This window comes from Callithrix jacchus, chromosome 11 (assembly GCF_049354715.1).
Source record: "Callithrix jacchus isolate 240 chromosome 11, calJac240_pri, whole genome shotgun sequence".
In the NCBI taxonomy this organism is placed as follows: domain Eukaryota; kingdom Metazoa; phylum Chordata; class Mammalia; order Primates; family Cebidae; genus Callithrix; species Callithrix jacchus.
In genome coordinates, this window is record NC_133512.1 from 97,099,682 (window position 1) to 97,116,474 (window position 16,793).

A 16,793-nucleotide genomic window follows, 5' to 3' on the forward strand; every position below is an offset into this window, starting at 1 on the left:
CCCTTCCAATTCATGACCGTGGGCTGCCCCCGACACCAAGGGCTCCCCAGCTGTGATTGACACTGCAGTGTAAACATCAGTCCTGTCTCAGGCTCTGGAAACCAGCCAGTTTGTGTCACCCACAAAGTCAGAAACCCCCAGCTGTCTCAATACCACCGGCACATCAGGAGAAACAAGTTTAAGTCGTGGCAAGGGATGAGGGGCTTGCATTTCCTTTAAAGCGCTAATACTCCCGCTTTCTTCCACCCCCCAGTCCAGCCCAACTCCCACTGTCTCTTTCAGCTTTAGAATTCCATGGACCTGGTCAGAGCCAAGTAGGAGATAAAAGTGGCACATTCCTGATGAGCTGGGTGGGAATGCCTAAGGAAGGCAGGGCCTCTCCATCCTAGGTGCTCCCTGCAGAAATAAGTGCTGGAAATTCCCAAGTCCTGGGCTGGATCTCCCAGGCCTGGAGAGGCCCTGGTGGTGAGTTTGTGTTTCCGTAGGACTAATTATTAGTGCTGATGAGGACCGCTTCCTCCTGTATGGGACGCATGCTCCCCCAGGGTAGAAGCACCTGCAGAAGGGTCCTCAGGCAGGCACAGAGACAAGAACACAACTCAGCGAAGCTGGCCAATGTCATTGAGCTGCAGATCAAAAGGAAACATATTCTGCCTTGACTTCCCTATCTGCGTGTATCTGTCTGTCCTCCTTCTCACGCACAACAGGAAATGGCTGTTCTGCCGGAGAGTAAGGCTGCCCACTCACAAGCCCATCCTGCAAGCCAGTGAAAATGCAAGCAAAGGGCCGGGTGCATGGCTCAGGCTTGTAATCCCAGCCTGGCCAACATAGTGAAACGCCATCTCTACTAAAAATCCAAAAAATTAGTCACAGTGTATCAGGCCTGTAACCCCAGCACTTTGGGAGTCCGAGGCAGGCAGATCACTTGAGTCCAGGAGTTAAAGACCAGCCTGAGGAACATGGCGAAACCCATCTCTACAAAAAAAAAAAGAAAAACTAGCCAGGCATGGTGGCATGTGCCTGTGATCCCAGCTACTTGAGAGGCTGAGGTGGGAGGATTGCTTGAGCCCAGAAGGTTGAGGCTGCCGTGAGCCAAGTGGGAGCCACTGCATACCAGCCTGGCCACAGAGTGAGACTCTGTATCAATAAATAAATAAATATGAAGAAGCAAGCATAGGACAGCAGCCATGGGGGCCGACCTCTGGGGACTGAGAGGGGACGGGGGCAAGGTACCCAACGGGATGGATCACTTTTGAAGCTGGATGACTCTTTCGTGGGAGAACAGCAGGATGGGAAAGAAGGGGGTTAAGGCCCCAGCTGCACACATGCTGGACACAGACACACACACACACACACACACACACACACACGTGTCTCAGGGAAGGCAGGCAGCAATGCCCAGTCCCCAAAAGAACGTCCTACATCCTCAGAAGACACATAAGTCCCACTGCACCTGCAGAATCAGTCCAAGAAGAAAGCACCACCTCAGCTCCCAAACCTGGAACAGTTTCCTGTTCCTCACCTGGCTGCCTCCTCCTTCCGAGTCCTTTTCCCCGGAAACCTTCCCTGACATGGAGAAACTGGGCAGGAAGGGCGCCTGCTCCCACATAAACGTCTCAGGACATCAAGCCAAAGACTCCGAAAAGGAGAACAGCTGCAGGCACACGCCTCTCTTCCTCACTGGCTCAGCCCAGGGGCAGGGATGAGGTCTCTGTTCTGTGTGACAAGATTTTGCTGCAAAGACACACAGCAAACACAGCTGTGCTCCACACAGCCACTACCTACCGGGCCTGAGGGAAATGGGACAGCCCTAAAAAGTTCCAGGCTGGGACTACACAAACAATACTGAAATCCACAGAACAAGCCCTCTGGTCAGCTCTGTTTCTTAAGGCCACCAAAGCACCAGACAATTTGCCTCTTAGGGGCTCACGAATGCCTGCACTGCATCCTGGGACACGATGAAGACAGCCTTCCCTGGAGCCAGAGCGTGCAGATGCCAGGACTGAGACCTCCCTCTGTGGACTATCTGGATGTCAGGAGGAAGAGCTATGAGCTCAACGCCTGTGCTAGTCTGAGCCTCAGGTGCCCTGCTCGCATATGCACAGGGTGAGGGGCCACAGGAGTTGTGATGGGCAGGTGTAAGACCCTGCCAGAAAGAGAAAGCTGGTCCTGGGGATGTGGGAAAGGGCAGCCTCACCTGGGGTCCCAGGGGATCTTACACCTGGTCGTCTCCGGGTGTGTTACTTGAGCCACGGGTCAGCCCTGGCTGTGTCCGCTGTGGCCCACGGGGAGATGGCGGATGCCCTTCGAGGAGATGAGGGAGGATGAGCCTTCTCCAGAACACCAGAGCTTGTGGCTGGCTCCGCAGGGAAAGGCTCTGGCTTCCTCCAAAAGCCAAGTGTGGTCCCAGAGCCATCGTGGCGCTCCCAAACAGTCAGGCCCTTTCTGCCCACAAGGTGGCAGCAAAACATCTTCCTACAGCTGGGGCTTGGGCTGCAGCAGGGAAGGCTGGCTTTGCCTACTGATCTGGCAAGGCAGTGGGTACCACACCAAGCCCCCCAGCCCCCCAGCCCCCTAAGACTGGTTGGTGTCCAACAGGCTCTCCTGGTCGGAGCTTAGGGAATCAGAGGAGAGGACAGGGGCGGGGCGGGGGGAGGTGTGTGTCAGGGAGGGCAAAGCACTCAAGATGCCTGCCCAGCGAGGCCACAGTCCTCCTTACACGTCCCAGCAGCTGTCCCCACACAACTCGAGCTGCTGCAGCGGCAGCCATGAACTCAAATTCCACTCCCAACAGCTCCATTCCAGCATTCCCCATCTTCAACGGCACCGCGGGCTCTGGAACAGCACAAGCCAAAAGCTTGCTAGGTTCACCCTCCATTCCCTTCCTTACCACTCCCCCAGCCCGATCTGTGTCAGTCCTGGTGGTGCTCCCTCCTAAATGTGGCCCAGATCCATCACCAGCTCCTTTCTCCAACTCAGAGGCAAGCCACCCTCCTCCCAGGCTTAAGTCACAGCATCAGCTTCCTATGGGTCTCCCAGCTCCGGCCTCCATCACCACCACTGCCGACTGATTTCCTTTACAGCCGGGGTGGACCTCTTAAAACCATAACCTGGGCCAGGCGTGGTGGTTCACGCTTGTAATCCCAGCACTTTGGGGGGCCGGGGAGGGCAGATCATGAGGTCAGGAGTTCAAGACCAGCCTGGCCAACACAGTGAAACCCCGTCTCTACTAAGAATACACAAATTAGCTGGGCACGGTGGCAGGCACCTGCAATCTCAGCTCCTGGAGGCTGAGGCAGGAAAATCATTTTAACCCAGGAGGTGGAGGTTACAGTGAGCCGAGATTGCACCACTGCACTCTAGCCTGGGTGACAGAGCCAGTCTTTGTCTCAAAAAAAAAGAACCATAACCTGGTCACCTCTCAGCAAAGCCCCGCCATGGCTTTCCACCTGGCATAGAATGGCACCCAAACCTCTTATTCTGTTCCAGTGCCCTGTGTGCTCCTGACTACCTGCTTGCCCTCTCACCTGCCACCCTCCTGAGGACCCACTTCCACCCCCATCCAACCTTGACACCTCGCGGGCCTCTGCCCTGCTTGTCCCTGAGGTCATTTGGACGGTGGCTGAAGCATCCCTTCCTCAGGAGGCTGACCAGCTCAGTGAACACTCTCAACATCATCTAACACTCAGCACTCTTGGAGGGTTTCCTTGTGTGTTTAATGCCCCCCACCCCAAAAGAATGCTGCTGGGCACACGAAGGTGGCCATGATTCCCCGAATGAATGAGTGAAGGTCTTTGCTGAGCATGAACTGTGTTCCTAGGACTTTTGTCCTCCTTGTGAGGGGGTGAGGGGGAATGCCTAAGAGAGATGGGCCCTGGCTGGGCCAGTCTTTTTTGAGAGAAGTCACAGGCAAAATTATCTGCATAGGCCCCAAGTTGAGAGGCACGGTGCGCCCTGGAGTTGAGAAAGCTGGATTCAAGTTCAGCCTCTGGCTCTGATTACTGGGTGACCAGCCACGGTCTCCTTAACCTCAGGTCTGTCTATAAATTAGGGAGGATCCAGCTTCCAGCTAAAGGTGCCATGCAGGCCAGCACCATGAGCATGGAGGGCTATGTGGTACCTGGTGTGCAGCGGGCAAGCAACAGAAGGAGCTGCTCCCACTGTGCAAGGGGGAGCTGGAATGGATGCTGGGGTTACTGAGACTAGCTCTCTTCACATGGGAAATCCAGGCAGATGCAGTCAGCCCATGACCTTGGCAGCTCCCCCTCAGCACAGCTTTGATTTCTGGGCTGGTCCCTCCACCTCCCCTCTAAGAGACCACAGAGATGGGGAGGACCCTGGAGAGCCCTGAGTCCTACACCCCAGGACCTCAGAATGCGACCATATTTGGAAATAGGGTTGTTGCAGATGAGATTCAGATGAGCTCATACTGCAGGAGGGTGGGCCCTGAATCCAGTATGACTTGCGTCCTTATAAAAGGAGGGAATTTGGGCACAAAGGGAAGTCAGTGTGAAGAGATGCAGGGAGAAGATGGCCATCAACAAACCAAGGAGAGAGGCGCGGGGCAGATCACTCCCCAGCGCCTTCAGAGGCTCGTGGCCTCACCCACACATTTATCTCAGACACCTGGCCTTTAGAATTAAAGTAACACAACAAACTTTTTGGTTTTTGAGATAGAGTCTCCCTCTATTACCCAGGCAATCACAGCTCACTGCAGCCTCGACTTCCTAGGCTCACCAGTCCTCTTGCCTTGGCCTCCCAAGTAGCTGGGACTTTAGGCACGCAACACCATGTCCAGCTATTTTTTCCAATTTTTTTTTTTTTTTTTTACAGAGGTGGAGGTCTTACTATCTGTCCAGAACTCCTGGGCTCAAGCCATGACCTTCCAAAGTGCTGGGATTAGAGGTGTGAGCCACTGCAGCCAGCTAGAAACAAGCTTAGGTTGTTTGAAACCACCCTGTTTACAATGCTTTATTATCAAAGCTCTAGGAAACTACAAAAGCTATGGGCTCTCTGGAAAAGCTAGCGCATACTGGGAAGAACACACAGGTTTTTCCGAGGAGGCACATTATTTTTTGAGTGCTTACTCAGTGCATTTGGGGAGAGCAGACTGAAGTCTCTCCCTGACCCTGCCTCAAGGTAATGTGGCTGGCAGTCTGGATAGGCACAGGACCCAGCCTACATCCCGGGAACCTTTCGAGGGCTGCTCAGAGGCCGGGAGGATTCTGCCCCATCTCCCAAGGTCAGGGTGTCAGTCTGAGAGCTCCCCAGTGGCTTTGGTCCTCTCCTCCCTAGGGGAAAAGCTGAGGGAGAGAAAGTGGCAGAGGCGCCGGTGGGGGTGTGGTTATCAGAGAGCCACAGGACCGAAGGCAGTGCCTGGAGCGGGGAAACATTACCCCAGGACAGGGGTGGGGGTAGCTGTCATTCCAGCTGGAAATGGCCTTTCCACCAGGCTGGCGACATGGCACTGTAGTGCTGCAGATGGTACTTATATAGTACTTAATAGTGTGCTTTCCTGTCTGTCCATGAGCTCTGTGCTGGACGCGATGGTGGACAGGACAAAGGCCCTCCCCTCGAAGACTCGGTCCTTCAGCATGTCCCCCACCCAGCCTCCTGGCTTTGTCCCATCTGGCCATGTTCTAAGACCCTGGGTGTTCCGTGGATGTCACTCCAGCTCTGACCAGCAACAGCAGCTGTAGACTTCGGTCTGCGTTCTAGCAGCTCCTTCCTGGAGAGGAACGCGCCCCCCATGGGGGCCAGTGCCATGCCAGTGGTTCCTGGCATCTCCAGCTCTCCCATGGCCTGAAGGGTGGGGGTAGGAGCTGGGTCACCACCATAGGGCGGGACAGAGGGGGCTCCAGACTCAGAATGTGAAGCATCGCACCGCCCTGTACCACGCTGCCCCTTTTTCTCACAACTTTGACCCATCTCTTATACTTCTGACATTTTAAAATGTTGCTCTCTTTACAACTGAACAGGCAGCCCAGCTGAAGTCCCATGAGCTAGAGCTCTGCCTCTTCCAGCCCGATGACTCTCTAAATTGCATTCCAAGTATGAGATTTATTCCCTGTCAGCAGCACCAGCACTTCCATTTGCTTTTATATTTTTTACAAAAGTAAAGGAAAAAAACATTTTTTTTTTTTTTTTGAGACAGGGTCTCATTTTGTCACCCAGGCTGGAGTGCAATGGCGCCATCACGACTCACTGCAGCCTTGACCTTCTGGGCTCAATCAATCCTTCCACCTCAGCCTCCTAAGTAGCTGGGACTACAGGTGCACCACCATGCCCGGCTAGATTTTTTTTTTTTTTTGTAGAGACCAGGTTTCACCATATTGCCCAGCTGGTCTCCAACTCCTCAGCTCAAGCAATCTGCCTGCCTCAGCCTCCCAAAAGACTGGGATTATAGGTATGAGCCATCGCACCTGTCCACAAAAGCAGAAAAGAAATTTTTTTTAAAACGGAGTTTTGCTCTTGCCACTCAGGCTGGAGTGCAGTGGCACCATCTCGGCTCACCGCAACTTCCACCTCCCAGGTTCAAGCGATTCTCCTGCCTCAGCCTCCCGAGTAGCTGAGATTACAGATGCCTGCCACCACCCCTGGCTAAATTGTGTACTTTTAGTAGAGACGGGGTTTCACCACGTTGGCCACGAGACCAGGCTGGTCTCAAGCTCCTGACCTCAGGTGATCTGCCTCCTTTGGCCTCCCAAAGTTCTGGGACTACAGGCATGAGATACCATGCCCAGCCACAAAATATTTTCATAAACGGAAAATGCAATAACATGTTCAAATGGTTGCACTGATTTTGCAGGACGGATGTGGAGGGTGTGGAAAGCAGCTGCTGGAAGTGCAGGTGCAGATGCGTGAAGGTGCTGCAGTGCCAGGGGCGCTCAGGCAACTGCAGGGAACAGTGCAACTAGTTTAAAAAAGATTCAGACAGGCTGAGAGTCTAGTGGACAGAAGTTTAAAAACACCTGAGAGGCCAGGTGTGGTGGCTCATGCCTATAACGTCAGCACTTCGGGAGGCCGAGGTGGGTTCGAGATCAGCCTGACCAACGTGGTGAAACTCTGTCTCTACTAAAAATACAAAACTTAGCCAGGCATGGTGGCATGCCCCTGTCCTCCCAGCTACTCAGGAGGCTGAGGCAGGAGAATCGTTTGAACCTGGGAAGAGGAGGCTGCAGTGAGACAAGACTGTACCACTGCACTCCAGCCTGCGTAACAGAATGAGACTCCATCTAAAAAAAAAAAAAAGCTCCTGAGGCTGGCATCGCACGCCTGCAGTCCCAGCTACTCAGGAGGCTGAGGTGAGAGGACTACCTGAGCCTGGGGGGTGGAGGTTGCAGTGACCCGAGATGGTGCCACTGTGCTCCAGCCTGGCCGACAGAGTGAGACCCTGTCTCAAAAAAATAATTTAATTTAATTTAAATCTTTGCAAAGACTTATTTACCAGCCTGGAGAGACGAGACAAGGGGAAAGACCTCCCAGCCAGATCTGCTATGTTTTGAGAGTGATTTTCTTTCTTCCCCTTAGAGGGGAAAAAGCTATTTTCACTGGTACATTTAAAGTCCCCCAACTACGGGGAGATGCCAATCCTGGACACGTGCCACTGCAACACAATGCTCAGAGAATCTGAACTTTTCCACTCCAGTGGTGGGGCAGAAATTCACTGCTGGCCACTGACAAGTCTGTTTCATATTTCAAAGGAATATTGGGTGCTACAAATAGGAACTCAGATGTAAATTATTAAACCCATTAAACCTGTGATTGGTTGGTGTTTTCCTGTCATTTCAAGAGACTAAATGTGGGGGGCAGATGTCAAAATACTTGTACAATTTAAAAATATCACAATTAAACATGAGCTGGTTTAAAAAAAAAGACTTACCTAGCATGGGTGGGTGGCAGTGCTTGATTTTGTGTGTGTGTGTGGCGTGTGGGGGAAATGTAGGGTGTGGTGTGTGGGGGAAATGTAGGCTCCGTTGTGTGGCGTGTGGGGGAAATGTAGGCTCTGTTGTGTGGCGTGTGGGGGAAATGTAGGCTCTGTTGTGTGGCGTGTGGGGGAAATGTAGGCTCTGTTGTGTGGTGTGTGGGGGAAATGTAGGCTCTGTTGCCTGGGCTGGAGTGCAGCAGGGAGATTACAGCTCACTGGAGCCCCCACCTCCCAGGCTCTAGAGATCCCCCCACCTCAGCCCTGCAAGTAGCTGGGACCATAGGTTTGTGTCAACTATGACCAGCTAATCTTTTTTTTTTTTTTTTTTTGTGGAGACAGGGTCTCCCGGTATTACCCAGACTGGTCTCAAACTCTGGGCCTCAAGTGATCCTCCCACCTCAGCCTCCCAAAGTGCTGGGATTATAGGCGTGAGCCACCATGACTGCATAATACTTGATTTTTTAAAAGCCACATACAAATTTGTATGTAACAAAATTGTATGGACCTGTGTAAAAAATGCAAGAAAAAAAGGGAAAATATCAAAATAATGACAAAATGATGACAGTGGCTGCCTGCCTCTGGTTAGGGTTACTGGTGACTGCTTCTGCTTCTGTTTTTCTGTAATAAGTGTACGTCACCATTTTTCTGAAATGTTACTTTGCAGAAAGAAACGGAAGACTTGTTCCCCCTTGGAATGAGGAGAGGAGATTTTCTGAGTCAGACTCTGAGGGGATACAAAGGAAGAAAACATGCTGTGACTAGTATAAATATGTGCTTTGCCAGTCTTTTTACATTTTATTTTAGGGCATGAAAGCATTCACAACACGCTCAGAAAACCGCTGTCCTGGCCACATGCCCTCTTGCCTCTCCTTAACACAGATGCGTCTGACTGTCTCCCTAGCTCCTGCTCACACTGCAACCAGCTCACACCACACTGCCCAGCCAGGGGCACCTGGGGCCCTCCCCAGGCCACTAGGTTGGCTCTAGCTCGCTCTGATTGCTTGGCTTCATAGCATCTGACGGTATGAATCTTCCATCCATTCCTCAACCCTTCCCCTGTGGAGGGGCACTCATACCACCTCCTGCTTTTTTAACCACTACAAGCAAGGCTGTAATCAATACCTGTGTACCTATGGTGTTTTCTTCCCGAGGCGTGGGGGTGTTTCATGTGAACGGATAACGCCCAGTTACTTTGCCAGGTTGGTCGTTGCAATCTCTTCTCCCGATCTCCACCAGCAGCACGTGAGGATGTCGGGGCTCCCTGTGTGCCAGCGCTCCACTCTTCCAAGCAGGTACCAGCCCCTGGCTCTTCTGATGGGCACGTCCCCGATTACTAGTGAGGCTGCACCTTTTCATGTTCCTCAACACACAGTATTTCCTCTTCTCTCCTCTGTCTTGATCCTACTCCTTGCCTGTCTTTCTTTCCTTTTTTTCCTGTTTTCTCTTGAGTTTTAAAATCTTTTTCTTAATCTGCAGGAGCTCTTCATATAACGGGCATGTTAAGCATGTATCGGCGCCTGTGCACTGCAAACAGCTTCTCCTGCTCTATGACCCAGAAATGTCATTACATCTGCTCGTTTGGTCACTGGTTATAACATTTGAACAACACAATCCGTGACACAGGGCGACACTAAAAGTAAGAGGTGGGGAGATGCTGTCCCTATCAGAAGGACACTGACTAATACCTGTAGAAAGACTGTTGGGTTCTACTGTTGTCCACCTTGGACAACCCCGGTATCACCACCTCAGGCGAGGATCACTGATGGACGCTAAAATCTTCAGGTTGTGGGGGGCGGTTTATTTCCAGGGTGTGGAATGATCATCCCCACAGACAACTTACTAATTACAGAGGGTGGAAATGAACCTTCACACTGGAGAGACCCCGTCCTCACTCCCCCGACAGCACTAAGAGGATGGTCCCGGGGAGGAATGGGGGTATCCTGCTGAGCTTCCAGATCACAGTTCAGTTCGCAGACCCCACGAGGGAGAAAGGAACGAGAGAAAACACCCAGCACCAGCCAGCCCACGGTTCCAGGAAAACGGGTTCTGGCCCTACAGTAAGTCCACACGATGAGGGAAAAGGTCACATTGGACCCCGTTCCGTCCTCATCCAGGAAAACAAGAAAAGCTGTACAAGACATTTCGGGCGTCGCTGGGGAAGTGTGATTACGGATCAGCTATTAAGTGATATTGGGGAATTCTTCTGACCTGCTTGGTGCTATTCTGGTGTTACGGTTGTGTAGAAGAATGTGCCTATCTGCAGGAGATGCCTGCCAAAGAGCTCAGGAAGATGTGTCACTGTGTCTACAACTGCTGAAAAAACATATGTGAGAGTGAGACAGTGACAGAGAGCCAGCAAATGCGGTGAAATGTTCACAATGATCACATTTTAAAATGCTGTCATTCTTCAAAATAAAAAGCTGGGGCTGGGGGGAAATGTGTCAGTCTGTTCCTCTATAAATCCTGGATTTTCTGTCCACTTCAGAGGATCTCTCATCCCAAGATTACACAAGATTCTTCTACATTTCTGCCCTGTTTTTAAAGGTCTTATCTTTTTCCCTGTGCATCCGGTGGCAGCACAGCTTCCAAAGCCAGAGTTTCTGGGTCCAGGTCCTGTCTCCACCATTTCCTTCACATCTCCGTGCCTCAGTTTCCTCATCCACAAAATGGGGTTAATACTACCCCATTGGCAGGAATACAAGGGAGGCAGGTAAGCACACAGGCAGCGCCTGGCACAGTGTGAGGACTAAGAGAAAGGCATTCTTTCTTGTGTGTGCTTTTTCAGAGGCAGGGTCTTGCTCTGTAGCCCAAGCTGGAATGCAGTAGCACAATCAAAGGTTATCTAACTGCAGCAGCCTCCCACGTGGCTGCGACTGCAGGTACATGCCACCACACCTGGCTAATTTTAAAAATTGCTTCGGTAGAGGCTGGGTGCAGTGGTTCAAGCCTATAATCCCAGTACTTTGGGAGGCTGAGGGGAATTGCCTGAGCCCATGAGTTTAGGACCAGCCTGGGCAACATGGAGAAACCTCATCTCTACCAAATATAGAAAAATTAGCTGGGTGTGATGGTGTATGTCTGTAGTCCTGGCTACTTGGGAGGCTGAGGTGAGAGGATCACCTGAACCCAGGATGCAGAGGTTGCAGTGAGCTGAGATCCAGCCATGACACTGCACTCCAGCCTGAGCCACAGAAAGACCCTGTCTCAAAAAACAAGGCCATTTTTTATGTAGAGATGAGGTCTTACCATGTTGCCTAGGTTGGTCTTGAACTCCTGGGCTCAAGTGATTCTCCTGCCTTGGCCTCCCAAAGTGCTGAGATTACAGGCGTGAGACACCGCACTACCATTCTTTCTGAGATAGCAGATCTGGTCCTACCGCCACGGGCTTAGAACCTGTAACTCCTGTCACCCACAGCAGGAGCTGTCAATCTTGTGACATATGCAGCACAAACACAAAGAGCTGGAGTGTGGAGCGGTGCGTTTGAGCAGTCTGCAAACGTACAACGCCAGCAATTTTAATCAGAAAATCACTACTGCAGTGAAGCCATGTCTGGCGGTACCTGCTGCGCCGCAGGCTCACTGCAGCTCCGCACCATGGTCCTCGTGCCCCAGGCTACTGCACAGAAACCTGCTCACCACCCTTAGCACATGCCCTGGATGCTTGAAGATACTTTCCTTTTAAGTCAGCTGATTTTCCCTTGGTGCCAGGCCCAACTCCCAGTCAGAGTAAAGGGGACTGTGCCTCGAGGCACCCCTGCACGGCCCAGCCCAAGAGGGCTATCATCTGCACCTCTGCTTATTTCACCCTTGCTCAAGTTTTGGGGTCACCTAGGAAGGAAGGGCTCATGGCACCACTGCCCCCAGGTTCAGAGCTCACCTCTGCCAGCCCTCACCCCCGCATGGCACCCCTCACCAGGTGCACCGGCCCACCTTGTCTTCCAGAAGCAAAGCGTTGGGAGGCAGATTCTCTCCCACCCCGAGGCCTGTGGGGTGTGGCGAATGATCCTCTCCCAGCCTCCCGAGACCCTGGCTTCCTACCCTGTTGAACTGGCTCTCTGGGGGGCTCGGTCCATCCCGGGCCCCTCCTCTGGGGCCAAGGCCAGGTTCCCTGCTCACCTCCTCCCAGCCTCTGCAATCCTACCAGGGCATGTGTCTTGGCCAGGCCTATGGGCCCCTTGGCTCTGTGGTCCCTTGGCTCTGGTGGGCACAGGGAGGAGGCGCCCACATTCTGAGGCTTTGCTTGTGGGGCAGGACACTGCATTTCCCACAGTCTCCTGAGTCCTGGCTTCCACCCCTCAAGGGCACTTAATGCCCTGCCAGCCTCTTCCCAGCCACCTGGGCACCGTGGTGAGTGCCAGCAGCCTGAGACCTTCAGGAACCCAGGCAAGAGGCTCCTACACAGACCTGAGCCTGATATCCATGCCAACAGGAAGGGCATGAGTCAGAGGACGTGATGCCTCAGAAGGAAACCATCCGGCCACCATAATGGGCTGTCCCCTCCAGCCCATGAGGAGAACGTAAGCACGGGTCCCTGCAAGCTGCTTCCTCAAGCACCTGACTGACAGCCAGCCCACCATCAGTCCAGGAGGGGCCCTGTGGGCCCACTACAGAGGCAAGGAGGCCCCCGGTGGCTCAAGCACTCATGGGGCCAGGCCAGGTGCTGGGCTAGGGACCTGGGGGTGGCCAGGAAGTTCCACGTGGGCTTAGGGCTCAACATCCATCAAGGAATCAGTGAGTAATGCAGATACCAGCACTGACACATGCCAGCCGGGAGGGAGCAGCTGCTCCAGGCCACGGGGGACCTGACGGTGTTTAGAACGAGCCGAGCTCCACAGGGGCTGTAGGTGGGGCAGGCACCCACCCACCAGCCAGGGCTGCAGGGAGAGCAGAGTCATCCAGGCAGGGTCCTGTGGTGGGGCAAGGGTCTCAGCAGAGCCAGGTCTATTTATTATTATTATTTTCTTCTTCTTTGAGACAGTGTCTCACTCACCAGGCTGGAGAGCAGTGGTGCAATCTCAGCTCACTGAGACCTCAACCTCCTGGGCTCAGGAGAGCCTCGCACCTCAGCCAACCAAGTAGCTAGGACTACAGGTATGCACTGCCATGCCCAGCTAATTTATGAATTTATTTTTATTTTTTGTAGAGATGAGGTCTCACTGTGTTGCCTAGGCTGGTCTTGAACTCCTGGGCTCAAGTGATCCTCCTGCCTTGGCCTCCCAAAGTGCTGGGATTACAGGCGTGAGACACCGTGCTCAGCCTTAATTACTATTTTTTCTTTTTGAGACAAAGTCTTGCTTTGTTGCCCATGCTAGAGTGCCATGGTGTGGCACTCGGCTCTATCTCCCCAGTTCAGGTGATTCTCCTGCCTCAGCCTCCTGAGTAGCTGGGACTACAGGTGCCCGCCACTATGCCCAGCTAATTTTATGTTTTTAGTAGAGACGGGGTTTCACCATGTTGGCCACGCTGGTCTCAAACTCCCGACTTCAGGTGATCCACCTGCCTTGGCCTCCCAAAGTTTTGGGATTAAAGACGTGAGCCACTGGCCTTAATTTTTTTTTTTTGAGACGGAGTTTCGCTCTTGTTACCCAGGCTGGAGTGCAATGGTGCGATCTTGGCTCACCGCAACCTCCGCCTCCTGGGTTCAGGCAATTCTCCTGCCTCAGCCTCCTGAGTAACTGGGATTACAGGCACGCACCACCATGCCCAGCTAATTTTTGTATTTTTAGTAGAGACGGGGTTTCACCTCATTGATCAAGATGGTCTCGATCTCTTGACCTCGTGATCCACCCGCCTCAGCCTCCCAAAGTGCTGGGATTACAGGCTTGAGCCACCGCACCCGGCCAATTTTTTTTTTATAAGGGTGCCAATTACTCAATGGAGAGCCAGGTTTACACCTCAGCTTGCTAAGCAAGCCCAAAACTGGAGTAGCTGCTGGGAGAGACAGCACTCTTCCCATGTGAAGGGGAACACAACACATCCTTGGGGGCTGCTGTACAGCTCGGGACCTACACACAGAGAAGTGCAGGGCACAGAGCAGGCTCAAGGGGCACCTCACACCAAGCATCTCGCAGGCATGGAAGCCAGGAGGGTTCTCGATGCTCCACAGCCAGCCTGGGATGCGATAAGAAGCGAGTAGTACGGTGAGGATGGCACCTCCCTCCAAAGCAGGACCGACGCTGTGGGAGCGTGAAATCCTCGCAAGATCCTCTTGGAGTTGAGCTAGGGACACCCCATCCGAGATGCCACCAAGGGTGCACTGCAGGCAGGGCTGCCACATGCAGCCTGTCCTCGGGCTCCCGCGAAGCCCCGGGTCCTTCCCGACGTTCACCAGGGCGGGCAGGAAGGGGTCTGTCACTGACTGCTCCGGCACTGTGCACTCTTCCGGCACAGTCCATGAACACCTCGTTTCCAAAGCGGGGAGTCTCCCTATTTCTCAGCCAGGAAGTGGCCGGGAGACAGGAGACTTCCTCCTGTGCCACACAGTTTCCAAGAGGACATTCATGTTTACAGACTTTCTGCTATCATCTATATTATATTTAAACAAAACACAAACAAAAAAACTCACAAAAATGACGCCTGCCTGACATGCCAGGATGGGGTGAGGAAACACTGCGACTTTGCTGACAGAGGTCTCTGACCGGGGATCCTGACGGGGGCCCGGAGCAGGTGCCCTAGATGCTGACTGACAGCAGCCCAGGCCCGGCCGACATGGACTTCATCCCAAAGAGCAGGGCCTGGGCTCGACCTTCCACCGGGTGCAGGACTCAAGGAGGGAACAGAGCACCCCTTAACATGAGCATACTTTGTCACCCACCACACACAATAGTTGCACTTCTAGGTTTTAAGGAAACACACAGGGACAAACTACTGTGAATCCAGCCAGACTTTTGAATGGATTTGCCTGCTGTCAATCACCACAGCCTAGGTGGGTGCTCGACAAAGACGTATTTGTGACATGACTGAGAGGGCACACTACTCTGGATTTTTAATATAAGCTTTTGAAAAGTTGAACCAGGCCGGCACAGTGCTTTAATCCCAGCACTCTGGGAGGCCAAGGTGGGTGGACTGCCTGAGGTCAGGAGTTCGAGACCAGTCTGGCCAACATGGTGAGACCCCGTCTCTACTACAAATACAAAAAAATTGGCCGGACACGGTGGTAGGCGCCTGTAATCCCAGCTACTTGGGAGGCTGAGGCAGGGGAATTGCTTGAACTAGGGAGGTGGAGGTTGCAGTGAGCCGAGATCATGCTACTGCACTCCAGCCTCGGCAACAGAGTGAGAATCCATCTCAAAAAAAAAAGGTAAGTTGAATAAAAGTATTCAATTTTCATAGCCAACAGGTATGTGTTGCTGTTGTTGTTATTATTATTTTTAAAGACTGGTCTTGCTCTGTCGCCAGGCTAGAGTGTAGTGCTGTGATCGCAGCTCACTGCAGCCTTGACCTCTGGGCTCAAGCAGTCCTCTCACCTCAGCCTCCTGATTAGCTGGGACTATAGGCACACTCCACCACACCTGGCTAATTAAAAAAATTTTTTTGTAGAGACAGGGTCTCACTATATTACCCAGGCTGGTCACAAGTGATCTGCCTACCTTGGCCTCCCAAAGCGGCACCCAGCCAGCCCCATGTGTTATCTTTTTCGTTTTGTTTTTTATTTTTGAGCCAGGGTCTCCCTCTGTCACCCAGGCGGAAGTACAGTGGTGCAATCTCAGCTCACTGCAACCTCTGCCTTCTGGGTTCAAGCAATTCTCCTGCCTCAGCTTCCGGGGTAGCTGTGACTGCAGGCGCTCGCCACTACGCCCAGCTACTTTACATACTTTTCGTAGAAACAGGGTTTCATCATGTTGGTCAGGCTGGTCTCAAATTCCTGACCTCAAGTAATCTGCCCGCCTTCGCCTCCCCAAGTGCTGGGATTAGAGGTGTGAGTCCCCCCACTTGGCCCCATTTTTTATCCTACAGGCTATAAAACAGAGCTATTCTTCAATACCACAGCCACTGGGCTGGTGCGGTCAGGGAGACTGCAAACATGGCCCGTCCCAGGCAGAGGTCCTGGGTGTCAATACCAAGCGCAGTGTGAAGATGTAGTATGAACATACAGAAGAACAGAAACATATCTTACTAATAGATATTTATATATTAATAGGTTTCATGCTGAAATGAGAATGTTTTCGATATGGTTTGGATGTGTGTCTCCTCCAAATCTCATGTTGAAATGTGATTCCCAGTGTTGGAGGTGGGGCCTGGTGGGAGGGAGTTTGGGTCATGGGGTCGGGTCCCTCATGAGGGCTGCCCTTACTGTGGCTGTTCAAGTGTGTGGCACCCTCCTCCTCGCTCTCAGCACCGTGTGACGTTCATAGTCCTGCTTTGTCCTCTGCCGCCGGTGAAAGCTCCCTGAGGACTCCCCGGAAACACAGCAGATGCTGGCACCACCTTCCTGTACAGCCTGCAGAACCGTCAGCCAATTAAATCTCTTTTCTTTTTTTTTGAGATGGAGTGCTGCAGCACGATCTTGGCTCACTGGAACCTCCGCCTCACAGGTTCAAGCGATTCTCCTGTCTCAGCCTCCTGAGTAGTTGGGATTGCAGGCATGTGTGACCACGCCCAGCTAATTTTTGTATTTTTTAGTAAAGGCAGGGTTTCACCATGTTGGCCAGGCTGGTCTTGAACTCTTGACCTCAGGTGATCCGCCTGCCTTGGCTGCCCAAAGTGCTGGGATTACAGGCGTGAGCCACCGTGCCCGGCCTAAACCTCTTTTCTTTACAAATTATTCTCAGGTGTCTGTAGCAACGTATGAACAGACTTAGGTGGGTTAAAGTATATTAAAATTAATCTTACTTTTAAAAAACTTCTAAAATATGGCTACTTGAAA

The 16,793-nt window shown here is 52.5% G+C and overlaps 1 protein-coding gene across 5 annotated transcripts in view; it reads right to left on the reverse strand.

Moving 5' to 3' along the window:
• AGAP3 (ArfGAP with GTPase domain, ankyrin repeat and PH domain 3) overlaps window positions 1-16,793 on the reverse strand; it is a 58,191-nt gene that overhangs the window by 30,697 nt on the left and 10,701 nt on the right. The gene's annotated exons all lie outside the window — the stretch shown is intronic.